At 62.8% G+C, this 15,392-nt stretch overlaps 1 long non-coding RNA gene across 1 annotated transcript; it reads left to right on the forward strand.

Annotated features, from left to right (window-relative positions):
* Positions 1-8,492: 8,492 nt before the first annotated feature.
* Positions 8,493-14,909, forward strand: LOC129521804 (uncharacterized). Its single transcript, XR_008666862.1, has 2 exons — positions 8,493-8,604; positions 13,653-14,909. It is a non-coding gene; the product is annotated as an uncharacterized LOC129521804 (long non-coding RNA).
* The last annotated feature ends 483 nt before the right edge of the window (positions 14,910-15,392 follow it).

Raw genomic sequence — 15,392 nt, forward strand, 5'->3', positions numbered from 1 at the left:
TTATTCACGAGAGAGGCAGACACAGGCAGAGGGAGAACCAGGCACCCTGAGGGGAGCCCGATACGGGACTTATCCCAGGACCCCAGGATCATGACCTGAGCCAAAGGCAGATGCTCAACCACAGAGCACCCCAGGGGTTTCCCGAAATGTATACTTTAAACTGGTTAGTTGTATGAATGTGAATTTTATCTGAATAAAGCTGTTATAAAAAATGTTTCGGGGTGCCTGGCTGGCTCAGTCAGTAGAGCATGTGGCTCTTCATCTTGGGGTTTTATGTTCAAGCCCCATGTTAGGTGTAGAGATTAGTTAAAAATAAAATCTTAGGGGCCCCTGGGTGGCTCAGCCAGTTAGGCATCTGCCTTGGCCACAGGTCATGATCCCGGGGTCCTGGAACAGAGCCCCCCATCAGGCTCCCTGCTTGGCGGGGAGGCTGCTTCTCCCTCTCCCTCTGTCTGCTGCTCCCTTTGCTTGTGCTCCTTCTCCCTCTCTCTCTCCCTTTGCTTGTCTCTCTCTCTCTCTCTCTCTCTCTCTCTCTCTCTCTCTCTCTCCCCCTTTGTGCTCCTTCTCTCTCCGTTAAATGAACAAATAAAATATTTAAAAGAAAAAGAAAGTCTTAAAAAGTTTCCTCTTGATTCCTGAGTGTTTGGGTGGCCCTGTGGGTTCTGGGACACAGCCCTGCAGTGTGCCCCACTCCAGCGCGGGAGCAGCAGGGCCGCTCCTCCCACAGCAAGCTCAAGGACAGCTAAGGTGGGGAGAAGGCCCGCCGCTGGGCAAGAAGGGAGGCCTGGGCAGAGAGGTGGTAAAGCCAGGGGAGACGTGACCAGATGTGCCCACCGCACCCCGTTTCCTGCCAGAAGCCATGGGCTTCTGAGCGGCAGGTTCCCAAGCACAAAGCCTGAGTCCAAGGGCCCCCTGCCTGCCCTCCTTACCAGACAGCCTGACTCAGTTTGTCCACTGTGTGCATGTGACCCACTGCAGTCCCCGGAGTGACTCAGGCGGCCTGGAAGCCCCTTCCCGGGGGGACGCCAGGCTGCCCACGGTGACTTCTCACAGACATGGCGGAAACAGGCTGTGGCCTCCAGGCCCAGGCACAGTTCCCATTTCCAGGGGGGAGCCCATCAGGGTCTTGGCCCCACGTCCCACCCTCCGGAGGGCCTAAGGACTGTAGGAGGGGGTGGGGAACTCTTCTCAAAGGGCCTTTGTGGGAGCGGCTGGGGGGGCTGCCGGGGGACCCCGCCCTGGGTGACTCACGCCTCATTGCTGGGCGGTGACTCACGCCCAGGCCCCCCTCTGGCCCGCCTGCAGCAGGTGCTGCCAGCTTGGGCTTCGGGATGGGGGCCTCTGCAGCCGCCTCATGCCATCCTACCCGGGGCCTGTGACCCGCACCCATTTCCACGGGCACCTGCCCGGCGCCCACCTCCCTGCCCTACAGGGAGAGAGCTCAGACCACTGAGAAAACTCCCCCCCCTTCCTTGGTTGGGGGCAGAGCCCCCTGGTACTGAGATGTGCCAGCCGTCGTCTCACTATTGATTCACTGATCCTCAAACCACCCAAGAGGTAGGGAATTCCTGCCGCCTCCTTTTACCAGATGGGGAAACTGAGGCTCCGTGAGATTATGGAGTTTGCCCAAAGACACGGGAGATGGAACCGAGTCGGGGCATACGCAGACCGCTGCCCGGGAGTGTACGTGGGTGACAATCCCCGCTGCCCTGTGCACCAGTGGAGGGTCACCGCATCCTGCAAGGTCGCCTCCATTTTACGGATGAGCAAACCGAGGCAAGGGGCACGAAAGCCACAGACCAAGAGAGACAGGCTGGGCCAGGGTTCGAACCGACCCGAGAGCTGGGGCCCGGCTCGGCCGCTTCCCCACGGGCCTCGGGCACCCACAGGGGGGAGCTGGGACGCCCCCGCCGCCGGGCCCCTCCGGCCGCGGGGGCCGCCAGAAGCCGGGCCGCCCGCCAGGCTGCTGGGCCCGCTGCCCGGCCGCATCACGCCGCTGTGAGTCACCGCGCGCGCCGGCCCCGCCCCCCCGCGCTAACAAACAGCGCGTTGCCGGGCAACCGGCGCCGGGGCCCCGCCCCGTCCGCACGCGAGATCCGGGTTCGAGCCTCCCGCCGGGTGGACGCCGCGCCGGGCTCTGGCCCTCGCGGCCCGGCCGCGATTAAGGACTCGGATCAGGCGTGCAGTCCTGGTGGGCGCAGACCTGAGGGCGCAGCGACAACTGTGGTTCCCCGGGGGTCGGGGGACAGAGGGTGCGTCCCCGCAAGCCAGGCGCTTGCCCTGCTCCTCTGGAGGCCGGTGCCAGGGTCAGGTGGTGGCACGGTGTACTCGCTGTGGGGTGAGAAGAGCCCTGTGGAGCCGGGCCAGAGCCGTGGCCCAAGGGGTCGAAACCATTCCTGGAGAGGGTCTTAGGGCGCCTGCCTGGGGTGGGGAATCAGGAGGGCTATAGTGCGGGATTTTGGTTTGTCCAATTAACACCGCCCCAAAGGAGCCAACGCTCAGTGGATACATTCTGTGTGCCAAGCTGGTCTACACACGTGTGTACCTACCTATATTAACTAACTTAGTGTTCATCATGGCCCTCTGACAGTTCCCAGGTATTATTCCCATTTTGCAGATGAGGAAACAGAGGCGCGGGGAAGGCAAAACTCTTTGCCAGAAGATGCAGAGCTCCAAGTTTGAATCCCAAGCAGGGTGACGTGGGCTCCCCTGCTTCCCTCAGCCAGGTGCATGCCCCACCGTGGCAGTGGTCCTCACTGGGGGAGTCTGGAGCATAGGTATGAGTGCCAAGTCCACCTTGGAGTTTGGGTGGGACATGACAGGGTGTGTTGGGGGCTGTGGACAAGACGGCTGAAGCCCTTGCCCTCCCAGGCTCCCTCCCAGACTGCCAGGCTATGTGAGGGCAGGGAGGTTTCCAGAAGCCAGTATCACTCCACTCTGGCTCCCCAGGACCTCATAACAGGTACCAGCAAGCTGCCCACAGGACCCCTAAAGGGTGGGAAAAAGAACAGGTACCAGCGCAGAGCAGGGTGGGCTGGCACACGGGCCTCTCCCTCACCTCCACTGGGAAGTGACCATCTGTCTGGAAAATGATCATCTCTGCCTCATTTAAGAAATATATATATATATATATTTACTCAAACAATTGAATAAATTGCTCAAATAGTTAAGTGGGGAAACAGAAGACTACAGGGTTCCCGGAGAGTCTAAAGTCAGAAGGTCATGGTGGGAGGTGAGGAGGACTTCCCGGAAGAGGTAATGCCCTAGGATCTGCAGGCTGCTCACGAGTGGGCAGGTGCGCGTGAACGGCTGGGGAGAAGTGGGCATCTGACAAGCAGGGCCTGTGGTCAGCAGAGGTGGGGACCCTGGAGGAACTTTTTGCGGTGTATGGTAGCAGGAAGATGCTATTCGATTGTCTCTGGCGAAGGGATGGAAGGGGTAAGGCCAGAAGCGAGGAGACCAGGGAGGTGTCTGCCAGAGACTATGGTTGCCAGATTTAGCAAATAAAAATACAGGAGACCCAGTTCAATTTGATTTTCGGATGTAGAAACAATTTCTTTTTTTTTTCTTTTTTTTAAAGTATAAAGATGTCCCAAGTATTGCGCGGGACATAACATACTAAAAAATGATTCCTTGTTTATCTGAAAATCAAATTTAACTGGGCGTCTTGGGTTTTATCTGGCGAGAGTACTTGAAGGTCCCGAGCTTCCGCAGGGGATAGCTAGCGACGTGGAGCCAACGCACTTTGAGGCGAATACTATGGTCCCATTTTACGGATTGGTAAACTGAGGCCCAGAGGGTTTTTTGTTTGTTTGTTTGTTGGTTTGCTTGCTTGCTTGTTTGTTGGTAAGCCGTCTCCGTAGTTAGCGAGTGGCCCCGCCTGGCACGCAGACGCGTGGGCTGCAGTCCCCGCAGTCCTCCACGCGGCGGGGGCCGGGCCGGGCCACTCAGGTTTCTGGCGGCCCCGTCCGGCCGCCGGGATCTGTGCCACCCCCACCCCCGCCTCGCGCCCCTCCTCCCAGGACACCGAGGCAGTGGGAGGGACGGCGGGCGGCCTCAGGGGGGCTCCTCTCCCCGCCGCGGCTCGGCCTCGCCCTCCTCCGGGCCGGGAGGATCCGCCGTCTGCGCCGCCGGCAGGGGGAGGGGGAGGGTTATTTTTACCTCCCTCCAGGCGGCCGGGGCGACAGGAAGTGAGCGCGCGGCCCGCCAGATGTGGGGAGCCAGGCAGCTGGGAGCAGCCACAGCTGGACTGGCGGCCGGCCGGGGTCGGGGGAGGGGGAGGCGGGGGGCGCGGAGGGCGGGTCCCAGGCCTCAGGTCCCCCCTTTGTTCCCCGCCGCCCTAGCCTCGCGGCCGAGGCCCCCGAGGCCCCCAATCCCCCCCCCATCCTCCCGGTCGTGGCCTCGCGGGGCCCCCATCCGGGCGCCGGTGCCCTCGGGGCTCGCGGGTCCCGGGCGGGGGACCCCCGGGTCTCCGCGGAGTGAGGGGCGGGAGGGGGAGACGGCCCCCGTGGGCCCCGCCTGCCACCGCCATTGTTTACCGGTCGGCTGCCTCCTAGGAAACTTAACCCGCCCGCGGTGATTTTATTTGGGAACTTCGGGCCAGTTGCCATAGCAACCCCCAGTGACGTCAGAGGGGCTGGGGCCCGAAATCCCCGGGAAAGGGGGGGATGGGATGACGGGGGGGGGGGGGAGACCCCCAGGAGGGCCCCACCTTAACCCTGCGCCTGCCAGGCCCCGGTCGGAGGGGAGAAGGCAGCCAGATGTGACACCTCTTGGGCGCCCCCATTCTGGCACGGTGCCAAGTGAGGGTGGCCGGCCAGGCCCTGATGTCATCCGGTGCTGGGTGGGTGGTGAGTCAGTCCCGGGTGGGGGCTGGGCCAGGCCTGGGGGCTATTCCTGTCTGACTCACCCCTCCAGTGCCCCTGAGCAACGCCCAGACCCTGCCCTAGGGATTTCGGGTGCCAGGCTGGGGGGTCCCCGCAGGTCCCCGGAGCCTCTGCTTGTCTGGAACCTAGGTGGGTAGGCAAGGGCTTTCCTGGTGCTCCCACTCGGGTCCAGGGTGGCTGCATGGAAGTGTTAGCCGCCAGGGACTGGGGCCACCTCATAATGTCCTTCCCCGGATGTGGGGATCGGCTGGAGCCCCAGGGAGGGGGCAGGTGGTGGGATCCTGCCACTCCATAACACTGTCTGTCACCAGGGCGATGGGAGGCAGGGGCCCTGACTGGCAAGGAGGAGCACACACGCCAGGGGGGCTGGGCTGGGAGGAGCCACCCTAACCACAGTGACGTGGGACTTCCTCGGCAGGGCCTGTTTGATGTCTCTGTGTGCAGCGTTGCCATGGGGCCCGGCAGGCAGCCCTGCGTGTGAGCTGGGGTGACCTACGGGGCGGCTGGGTCTAACAGGGTCCCTTGACCCAGCACCCCCATCCCGGACCTACATGACTGCCTAGACCTGGTACACCTCTGCGCACAGGCTTATCCAACTTTCACCCCACCCCAGGCCCTGGGCCAGGACATTTCTCATCTCATCTCAGAGCCTTGTGACAGCTGCAAACTGTGGGTTTTTGAGATAAAGAAACTGAGGTTCAGGGAGGTGTGATCACTCGGCCAAAGATACTCAGCTAGAAAGTTGGGGAGCAAGGATTTGAAACTCAGTTCTTTTTTTTTTTTTTTTAAATATTTTATGTATTTATTCATGAGAGACAGAGACAGAGAGAGGCACAGACAAGGCAGAGGGAGAAGCAGGCTCCATGCAGGGAGCCCGATGTGGGACTCGATCCCGGGTCTCCAGGATCACGCCCTGGGCTGAAGGCAGGTACTAAACCACTGAGCCACCCGGGCTGCCCCTGAAACTCGGTTCTTCTACTCTGCTCCTCTCCTCCCTCCATTTTTTCTCAGATACCCCGGCAGGTCCCTGCTCCCTGCCTCGGGACCTTTGCACTGGCTGTTCCCTCTACCTGGACTTTTCCTCCAGAAGTCTGCATGCCTTCTCCTTCCCTTCCTACAAGTCTTTGTTCAAATGTCACCTCTTCGTCATGTCATGTAGCCTTTCCCGACCTGGCCCCCACCCGCTCCATACTCATCTCCTTTGCCCCCTTCTGTTCTCCCTTAGCACCTATCACCCAACAACACAGTCTATCTTTATACTTACTATCTGTTTTTGTGTGTGTTTGTTTCCTCTCCAGATGTTAGTCCCAAGAGGCAAAGATTTTTTTTTTTCTAGCTTGCTCTGTGCTATATCCCCAGCGCCCAGAACAGTGCCTGGCACACAGCAGGCACTCAATGAATGTTGGAAGAATAAACAAATGGGCGTGTGTTTGATCCCTGTGCCACTTGACCACTTAACCTGGCCTCACCCTGGCGCTGTCCCCCTACCCCTCCCTGTCATGACAAAGGATCAGTTGGCCAGTTTGGAGAGCTCCTATCCCTGTTGGCTGCTATCCCTGGGTAAATTGGCCAGCCCCAGGTCCAGGGCATGTGGGGCAAATGTCGGGGGGACCCAGGGGGAGGGCTGGTGGCACTGGGAGGTCCCGTCAAGCTTGTGCTGAGGGATGCTTGGTGAGCTGGGGGCGGTCTGAGCCATGTACAGGTAATGGCTCATACGGGGCTTTGGGGCTTTGGCACAGGTATCCCTAGAGAACAGCGTGGAGGAGGCTTTTCTCCTAAATGTGCGCCCAACTGGACTACTGACAAGAGAGGGATGGTTCTGGATGGGAGGCCTTGCTCTGGGGTCTGAAGAAAGCGTTCTGGAGGCGCAGTGTGGACGGGGTACTCTGTTGTCATTTGGTCACTTTCTATTTCTACAAAGACGAGCCTGTGCGTGTGTCTCCACAGGGAGACCCTGGACCCCGAGAACTCCATTCCCCTTTGTAGCTGCTCAGGAGGCCATGTGGCAAGTGCCCCACCCCTCTCTGGGCCCCGCCCTGAGTTGGGGAATTCTGTGCCACCCCAAATCTTCCCCCAGGGCCCCACAGGCTGCTCTGCCCCCTCCTGCCCCAACCTGCCAGATCCTGCAACTTGGGCCAGCCTGCCCCTTGGGCCCCACAGAGAAGAAAGACCCAGAAACCCCCCAGGCTGGGTCCCATGGGATGGGAGCTAGGTGTGGCTTCCACCCGCCTCTCCCCATTCCCACTGAGATCCAAGGTGGGAGTCTGCTGAGCCGAACCAAGGAAATGGAGGACTCTGGAGGAATTCTAGGGTGCAAGGTGACCCAGAGGCATCCAACCAGCCCCCTCTGGTCCCCTGCCTGGGCCTGCTGCTGGGTTCCCCACGCCCCAGCATTACTCTTACTTCCCAGGATGGTGAAGAATGTGGCCCCCAATCCCAAATATATGATGTCAGAAATGTTAGGAGTGGGCAGAGAAAAATGTTCCCCCAAAACAATGCCCATATGCGTCTGAGAAGGGTCCTTTGGCCCCAGAACCCCACCCGCAGAGGTAGTGGTGGTGCTGGTGGTGGTGGTGGTGGTGGCGGCGGCGGCGGCTGCGGCGGTGGTCTGGCAGCCATCAGCTCCTGTCCCATCTTGTAGAGGGCAAAGTGGCAGTCAGGCATGCCCAAGGAGGCTGTCTTGGCGGCAGAGGGCACCCCGCCCCTCCTTTGCTTAGTTTTGTTCCTGGCCCCCCACCTGGGCACAAGGCCAGGCCCCAAGGCAGGGCCCCGTCCTGGGGAACAATGCAGCCGTGTTTCTCCGGGTGGAGGGGAGGTCGGTGGAGGATGTGGTGGGAAAGACGCAGGCAGGGAAGTAGGGAGGGATCCAGGGAGGGACTCTATCCCAGGGATACTCCAGGAGCTGGAGCTGGGGAGTTTCCCAGAGCCTCTGGGTAGGTGGGGGGTGGGGATGCTGGGAAGCCAGAGTGGGGAAGGAGCCTTGCTCCAGGGGGTCAGAGTCTTCAATGGCAGCAGGAGAGGGTTGGGTGGGATAAAAGGAGGGACTTCCTGGGGTTGAGGAAGGCATGGGGGGAAGAACTGCAGGAAGTGGGGATGGGTGTCGGGCAGGAACCCAGAATACCCAGGCCCCTGCCCTCCCAGGGAAGGGTACACAGTCCCGGTAGGGCCTGGTCAGGCGCCGAGCCTCCCACCCCTCATCCCCCTCGCCGGGGCGAGGCCCCCTGGGCTCCTCTTCTTGCCCTTGCGCAGGACTTTGCCAAGAGGGGTTTGGGGGTGCGAGGGGGGATTAAGCCCCCTGCTTCTGTCCTTCCCCCCGCAGGGAGAGCCTTCGCTTAAAATCTGGGGCTGCTTCCAGGGCCCAGGACCGGCAGGGGGAGGCCAGGCTGGGTTCGGGGGCCCCAGGTAGAGTCGGGACAAGGAGGGAGAAAGTTGGGGCTGAGTTGGGGGACGGAGAGAGAAAGTGGGGGCGGACCGGCTCCGGGGGCACATGACGGCGGCGCCCGCCCGCCCGCCCCGCGCCCGCCCCCTGTCCGGCCGAGGGGAGGAGACGCGAAGGTTTTAAAAGCGATTCGGCCCCGCGGCGGGCCGGCCAGTGAGTGGGATGGAGCGCGGCCGGCGACCGACCCCGGCCCGTCCCGGGCCCGCCGCCCGCCCGCGTCTCTGCCGCCGGGCCCGGGGCGGCGGCCGGAGCCCCGAGCGCCGCTCCCCTCCCCCGCGGGTGAGTCGGGAGGGAACCGGGAGGGAGGCGGCGGCGCCGCGGCGGCGGCGGCAACTTTTCCGCGCCGGACTCGTGGGCGGAGTGGGGGTGCGCCCGGCGGGTCCGCGGCCCTCTGCGAGGGGGTGGGCGCCGCCCCGCCGCCGGCGGCTGGGGGGGCAGCGGGGATCGTGCATCTGGTGGCGGCGGCGGCAGAGTCCCGGGGCGCCCCCTACGGAGCGGGGGAAGGGCGGCCCAACCCTTATCCCCTCCCCGGGGGCCCACTGGGGACCCCTAGCCACTCCCCCCCACCGGAGACCCCGAGACCCATGAGAGCTGGCGGGGAGGGCGGGTCCCCCAGAGACTGGGGCAGGTCAAGGTGGGCAGGGTGGGAAGGGGGAGGGCATATGCCCGGCTTGGGGTTAGGAGGGATGGATACGCGGTGTCTGGGCTCCTGGGGTGCCTATCTCGCCTTTGGTGGGGATGGGGCAGGAGGAGCGGGTGCAGGGGTCTCCCCGAGTTCCATGGATCGCGGGTGACACAGTGGTTCAACTTCTCGACATGTCAGCCAATGAGTGGAGGGGAGGCCTTCCAGTGAGGAGATCGAGGGGGGTCCCAGCAGCTAGCCCCAGCTTGGTGGAGACTGGGGGACCCATCTCTTCCCTCATGGCTCCCTCTGGCCCGGACAGAAGAGCTCATTCCGGGTTGCTTAGAAAGGGGGCCGGGTTTGGGAGATTCCTGGGAGTAGCTGAGATTCCTGGGAGTAGCTGCGGTCCTCGTGCCCTTGGGCTGCAGGAGGGTGGAAGGGCCCAGACTAAAAACCTGAACCTTGCATTCTCGCCCGGCACTGACCTCTGACCCCAGCACTGGACTTGACTGCCACCAAAGCCCCCAGCCCTACACTGACTAGCCTATCCCGCCCAGCCAGGCCCAGCCAGGCCCCACGGCCTCCTGAATGCCTTGAAAGTGTAGCTGGCTCTGTGTCACCGCCCCCTCCCTGTCCCAGCCCTAACCAGCTGCCCACTCCTGACTCCTGACTCCTGACGGCTGGTGTATGCGGGTAGGGCTGGGGGGGGGCGGTGCGGGACTCCTGGCATGAAGGGTGTCCTCTGGCAGCCCTGCCCATGCCAGCCGGAGCTGGAGGGCAGTACCCAACAGGTGCCCCGGCTTAGAGAGGCGAGGTGATGTGGGACACACCCTGTCCGCTCGCCCACGCACCCTGCCCGGGCCAGCCCGTGCGCATGTGTTCACACGCCACCGCCGTCCTGGGAAGGCACGGGCCCCAGGGCCTGGTGCCAGCTCTGTCCTAGCTCCCAGAAGGGCACCCATCGCCCTCTGCCCTTGCGGGATGTCCTCTGGGAGCTCCTTCAAGACCCCAACTGGCAGGCCTCGTCTGTGGGCCTAAGAGGGGGCCCTAAAATAGCTGCCGGCCTGGCCCAGGGCTGGCACGCGGAGCACAGGCGTGACAGGGCGTGTCCAGGGGGGGGGGTCGGGCCTGTCGGTGCTGGCCCGGCCTCCAAGTCTCCGCAGACCCTTGCTCACTGGAGAGAGCGGAGGCGGATGCTCCAGGGGTCCTCGCGGGGACCCCCGTACCCACCCCTGCCTGTTGTAAGTGGAGGCCAGATGTTCTGCGCGTGCTAGGCAGATCCCTGTCCCGGCTGCCGACCCGGGGTATCTGGCCCTACGCTCAGGGTGGGTACAGTTGGGGCGACCCGCTTGCTAGGGGCCCAGGTGGCGCTTTGATAGGTCTTAAGGCGTTTTTCAGAGTGTGCCCTTCACCTTGGGAAGCCGGTGGAGGGGTCTGTGCGCGCCGTGAGGGGTACGGCCCGGAGCCCTGGGTGGTCTTGAGCAGCCCCCCTCTGGCCGCCCTCGCTGGGCTGCTGGCCGGCCAGCCCCTCCTCACGGTGGATGCACTTTCTGCCAGGAGTAGACCTGGCTTTTCCTTAGATTTGCTGCATGCCCTTGGGCCTGGCTCCGAATTCCTCTGGGCCTCGGTTTCTCCATCTGTAAATGGGGAGCGTCGGGAAGCGAGCGGAGAGACGGCGTACCTCGCCTCCCCGTGGCGGGCCCTTGCCTTCTGGGGCACTGTGGGCACCGTGTCTCCTGCCTTCGGGTGTCCTGGGTGGACGAGGAGGTGTGTCTGCAGAGGGCTGGTCACCTGGGAAGGACGGCCGTGGAGGGCAGTGGGCGTGGGCGAATGGGAACCCTTGCGCAGAGAAGGGCGCCGCCATGCTGGGCACGGCTGAGTCATGCTCGAGCGGCGCCTTGCCCCAGGGTGCTGGTGCTGGCGCCACCCTGGGTGTGGTCACTGAGCTGTGGCCCTGGGCAGAGTGGGCCTGGGTGGTCTGGGATGGGGGCTCCGGGGGGCGAGCGGCCACGAAGCTGACTTCTGAGACTCTAAGACCCTTGGCCTTCCCCTGGCCTGGGTCTGGCATCTCCAGCCAGGACTGTGGTCACCCACACCCTTAGAATGCCTTGGCGATCCTGGGGGCCCTGAGCCTTGGGCTTGGGAATGTGGGGGGGCGCTAAAGGAAGGGGGACGGGACCCAGAAGCCAGCGCCAGGCCTTGAGGCCAGCAGCCCCCCAACACGCAGGCCAGGGCCAGGACGTGGAGCTGGGAGGACGCGGCAGGAGGTGGACATGGTAGAAGGGTGTGCCCGTCGGTGGAGGGCTCTCAGTGTGGCTGTTGGGGGCCCCTGGGAATTCTATGGCTGACCCTATGGGGATTAAAGTCGAAAGCAGGGGCTGGAGTTTGGTGTGGTGTGGCTGGGCGCAATGGGGGCTGGGATGTGACTTGCCTGGTTCCCCTATTTATAACAAGTGATTCAGTGCTCACTTACTCACCCCTTCCTGGGCCTGTGTCCCCCCTCCCCCCCAGCCCCGGGTGGGCAGCGGGGGCCCACCCACTTGCCACCGTCCAGCTCTTGCCTCCACCCAGGTGCCAGTCTCTGAGGGCCGCCCATGGGGACGGTCGTTTCGGTCGCTGTGTTGGGGCTGGGGTAGCGGATTGGGGGGGCTGGTGGTCAGGCGGCACTTGGCTGGGCGGCCCAGGTTGGCGGCTGGCTCTGGGCCCGGGCCGGGGAGCCTCTGCGGAGAGTCTGGGCCCATTAGGCAAAGCGTTAGTGACAGGCTGGGAGGGCGGGCGGTGGCGGGCAGGGCGGGGCCTGCAGCCCTTGGTATTTTCCGATCCCAGCTGCTCCGAGAGGGTGGAAAGTATTTGGGGACCAGGCTTGGGGGCGCGGTGGTGGTGGCGCCCCCGGCGGAAGCTGCCCCTGATTCATTCTTGGAGCACGGGGTGGGGGGGGGCAGTACTCCTGCCGGCTTGCCTCCTGCCCCCACGCCCTGTCTGCAGAGCGCACTCCGGCTCACACGCGTACATCCATCCATCCGTCCATCCGTCCGTGTGGCTTGGGGCCTGCTTTGCTCCCTCGGCCCAGGGGCCCATCTTCTCCCCACGCCTCCAGCTGCCAAGAACTTGGCCTTCCCTGGACACCATCTCCTGTGGGCCCGAGGGGCGCACCATTGGTAACGGGGGTCCTGGCTCCGGGGCACCTGCGTGGCAGTGCCCCATCCATGAGAGACCCGGGCCTTTTGTGCCTTTGGGGATGGGGAGTGGCCTTGGCCCCGGCCCGGGGCTCTGTGCAGGGGAAACCCCACAGGAAACGGGCCTGGCCAAATGGCCGCCCTTCCCGTTCTCGTCCCTGGGACACGAATGTGCTGTCTCACTTCCGGAGGCGGCCCAGGGAGGCCGGCCGCCCTGCAGGGCCTTGTCTGCTCCCGGTTGGTGCCCCCAGACCCCGAGGGGACAGGGTTGGGCTGGAGCCTGATGGGAGAGCGGGTGGCCAGTGTCTGTGTTTGTGTGTATGGGAGGGATCGGGGGAATGGAGCTGGACCCCTCGCTCCACCTGTCTCCCAGTGGTGGGCGCCACCAGCTCTGGGCACTGGGGTCCCACCAGTGTTCGGAGTCTTCGTTTCCACCATCTTTTCTGTTTCTGTGTGATGACAGCGTAGCCCCGTCCTGAGTACACGTATCACTTCTGAGATCCTTACCACGACATTATCCCCGCTTTGCGAACGAGGAAAGGGAGACCCAGAGAGGCTGAGTGACTTTGTAGGAGTCCCCCAGCTACAGAGCTACAGAGCCAGGGTTCAGATCTGCCCAAACTGGCTTCAGAGTTGGGGTGTCCTAGCCACAGGGCTCTTACCGTTACGGAGATCTCCATTTACTGAACATAGAGCAGCTTCATGGCCTTGTAATGTGCAGCTCACAGGGTCTCTCCTGCTCAGAAGGACCTGAAGCTTGGATTAATGCTCTGCTTCAGCCTCTTGACATTCTTAGCTTGGGAAGGGGCCCCACAGTTGCATTTTGCACTGAGTCCTGGAAGTTCTGGAAGGTGGTCCTGGTGCTGGGCACTTGCTAAATGACACATATGCTCTTGGCCAAACCTCCCCGTGATATGCAGTTGAGGCCCTTGGCTCTGTCTTACAGAGGGGGAAACTGAGGCTTGGAAGGCATTTGGGAGATGGCCGAGTGGGGATTTGCACCTTAAGCCCAGTCTGATGCTCTGCGGTTGTGTGTGCCCAAGGGAAGAGCGGGGCACCCACTGCTGGTGTCCGCTCTGGTGGGGTGCAGACTGAGGCCTGGCCACTGAGGAGACCAGGCCACGGGGGGGAGGCCCTGGTGGTTTCCTCCTGCCCTTCAGGCTTCTAGGAAGTGGCGCCAGCTGGGGTGAGATCACTTCCTCACCCGCCTGCCCGCCACCCCCTCGACTTCCTCTCCTCATGGCCCCATTTAGCCCGACCAGGGCTCGCTGGTGGGGGGGAAGGGGGGGACCTGGCTCTGGGAGTCCCTGCAGCCTTCTTAGCCCAAAGGGATCCTTTGGGCATCTCTACGTCTTCGGGCCTGGGACTGAGTGCATGGCCGTGTCGGGGACGTCCAGTCTGGTGGTACAGCGTTCCCTGCGTGTGGTTCTGGAGAAGAGCTTCCCTCAGTGGGCAGCGGCAGGCAGGTGACCTGGAGGACAGATGTCTTCAAATCTCATTACCTCCTTTGCTCTCTCTTTCTCCCCCAGGTGCCAGCTGCTGGCCCCACCCGGTGCCCCCCCACCCCTGTGCCATGGCCGGCTGGGGTTCCTGGGGATGGGATTTGCTGCCTGTCACAAATCACATTGCCAGGGATTTCCAACCGACCCTGAGCCCTGCCTCTGGGGCTGCCACCACCACCACCACCACCACTACCACTGCTGCCGCCACTGCTGAGGACACTGCCTGGGGATGGGGATGAGGCTGGGGTGGGGGTGGATGGCAGAGAGGCCCCTGCTGTCTTCGTCTGGCCTGGGGAGCAGGGCTTAGCTGCTTGTGAGCAGAGTCCACACCAAGTCGTGTTCACAGTGGCTAAGTTCCGCCCCCCGGGACCCCGCCTCCTCTGGCTCTGCCGCTGCGCCTGTCTGGGCCTCCCTGGGCTCTGCCTCCCGTGCCTACTGAGCTGAAACACAGTTGATTTGTGCAGACTGGCTCAGTTCAGCAGGAACAGGAGTCGAGCCCCCTCGGAGCTTGTGGCGCCGGCCTTCCTTGGGTGGGCCGCTGCCTGGGGGAACGATGAGGACCCTGACCCAGACCTGTGTCTGGAGGCGGGACTTGCGGGGAGGGATGTAGCTTGGGATGAGGTAGGCGGGCCCAGCTGTCTGCTGCAGCCTTCCACCCCTGTGCAGTCCTACCTATCCCTGGATCTACCCTGGGCAGAATATACAGGTGGGTGGTTGGCCCTTCCATGGGAAAGGAAAATCAGCTGTATCTGCCCCCGCCCAACCCCCCATCCGCCAGATAGACCTCCCCTCCCAGCCTGGAGCCTTGGCACTTTCTCCCCCAGGCCTGGTGGGGCATGGGCCAGGCCTATACCTTCCCGGCAGCCAGTTACCCAAGAGGAAGCTGCCTTGGCCCCCAGACCGTTAAATGCCAACTCCAGCTTCCGGAACCAGGCTGGCCTGACCTGAGTGTGCCTGGCCCCTTCTCCCCGAGCCCAGCAGCTTCCTAACTTGGGGGTTGGAGCTGTGACGTGCTCCTGGCACGTAGGGCAGGGAGCAAGGTCCCTGTGGGCCCAGAAAAAACACAAATCACATCCTGGGGTGTTTAAGAGTTGAGGCTCTGTCCCATGTCAGATGGGATGGGCTCTTTTTAGAGGGAGACTGGGGAAGCAGAAAGAAGCCCCCTAGGCTGTCAGGGGTGGCCCACCCAGGGTGGGGGCAGACACAAGCTTGGGGCAGGGTCTGTATTGTGTGTGGCTCCTGTTGTCCAGTTAAATAAAAGCTGCTCCCTGCCTCATTCCTGAAGGTCTGGTAGTTTATGGTTTACTCCTTCCTCCCATCCCTGCAGTTTTGGGTGGGGAGGGTGGGTGGTCCTCATTTTACTGTTCTGCAGCCTGACCTTCTGACCTCACAGATCCTCATCCCTGTCCCACCTGTTCTGAGGAAAGGCCACCGTTTAGTCATGTGGGCAGAGAAGGCTGGAAAGGTGACCCTGAGGGAAATCCTTACTTTCAGGGCAGATGCAATGACAGGTAGCACTGTTCTGGGAAAGACCCCAGACAGAGGCCATATGAGGAATGTCCCAAGCCCAGGGCTGAGGGGGATTGAACCCAACCCAACCTGGCAGTGGTGGCAGTCGAGGGTGACCCTGAGGGAAACGCTGGGCATTCAGAGATGGCTGGGACCTGAGGATGTTGAGCTAGGGATAGCTGGGGGTGGCTGAGACTCAAGGGACAGCTCGGGGTGCTGGTATCTGAGAATCCTGGCGGGGAACTTGGGTTCGAGCTG

This window comes from Nyctereutes procyonoides, unplaced genomic scaffold (assembly GCF_905146905.1).
Source record: "Nyctereutes procyonoides isolate TBG_1078 unplaced genomic scaffold, NYPRO_anot_genome, whole genome shotgun sequence".
Lineage (NCBI taxonomy): Eukaryota > Metazoa > Chordata > Mammalia > Carnivora > Canidae > Nyctereutes > Nyctereutes procyonoides.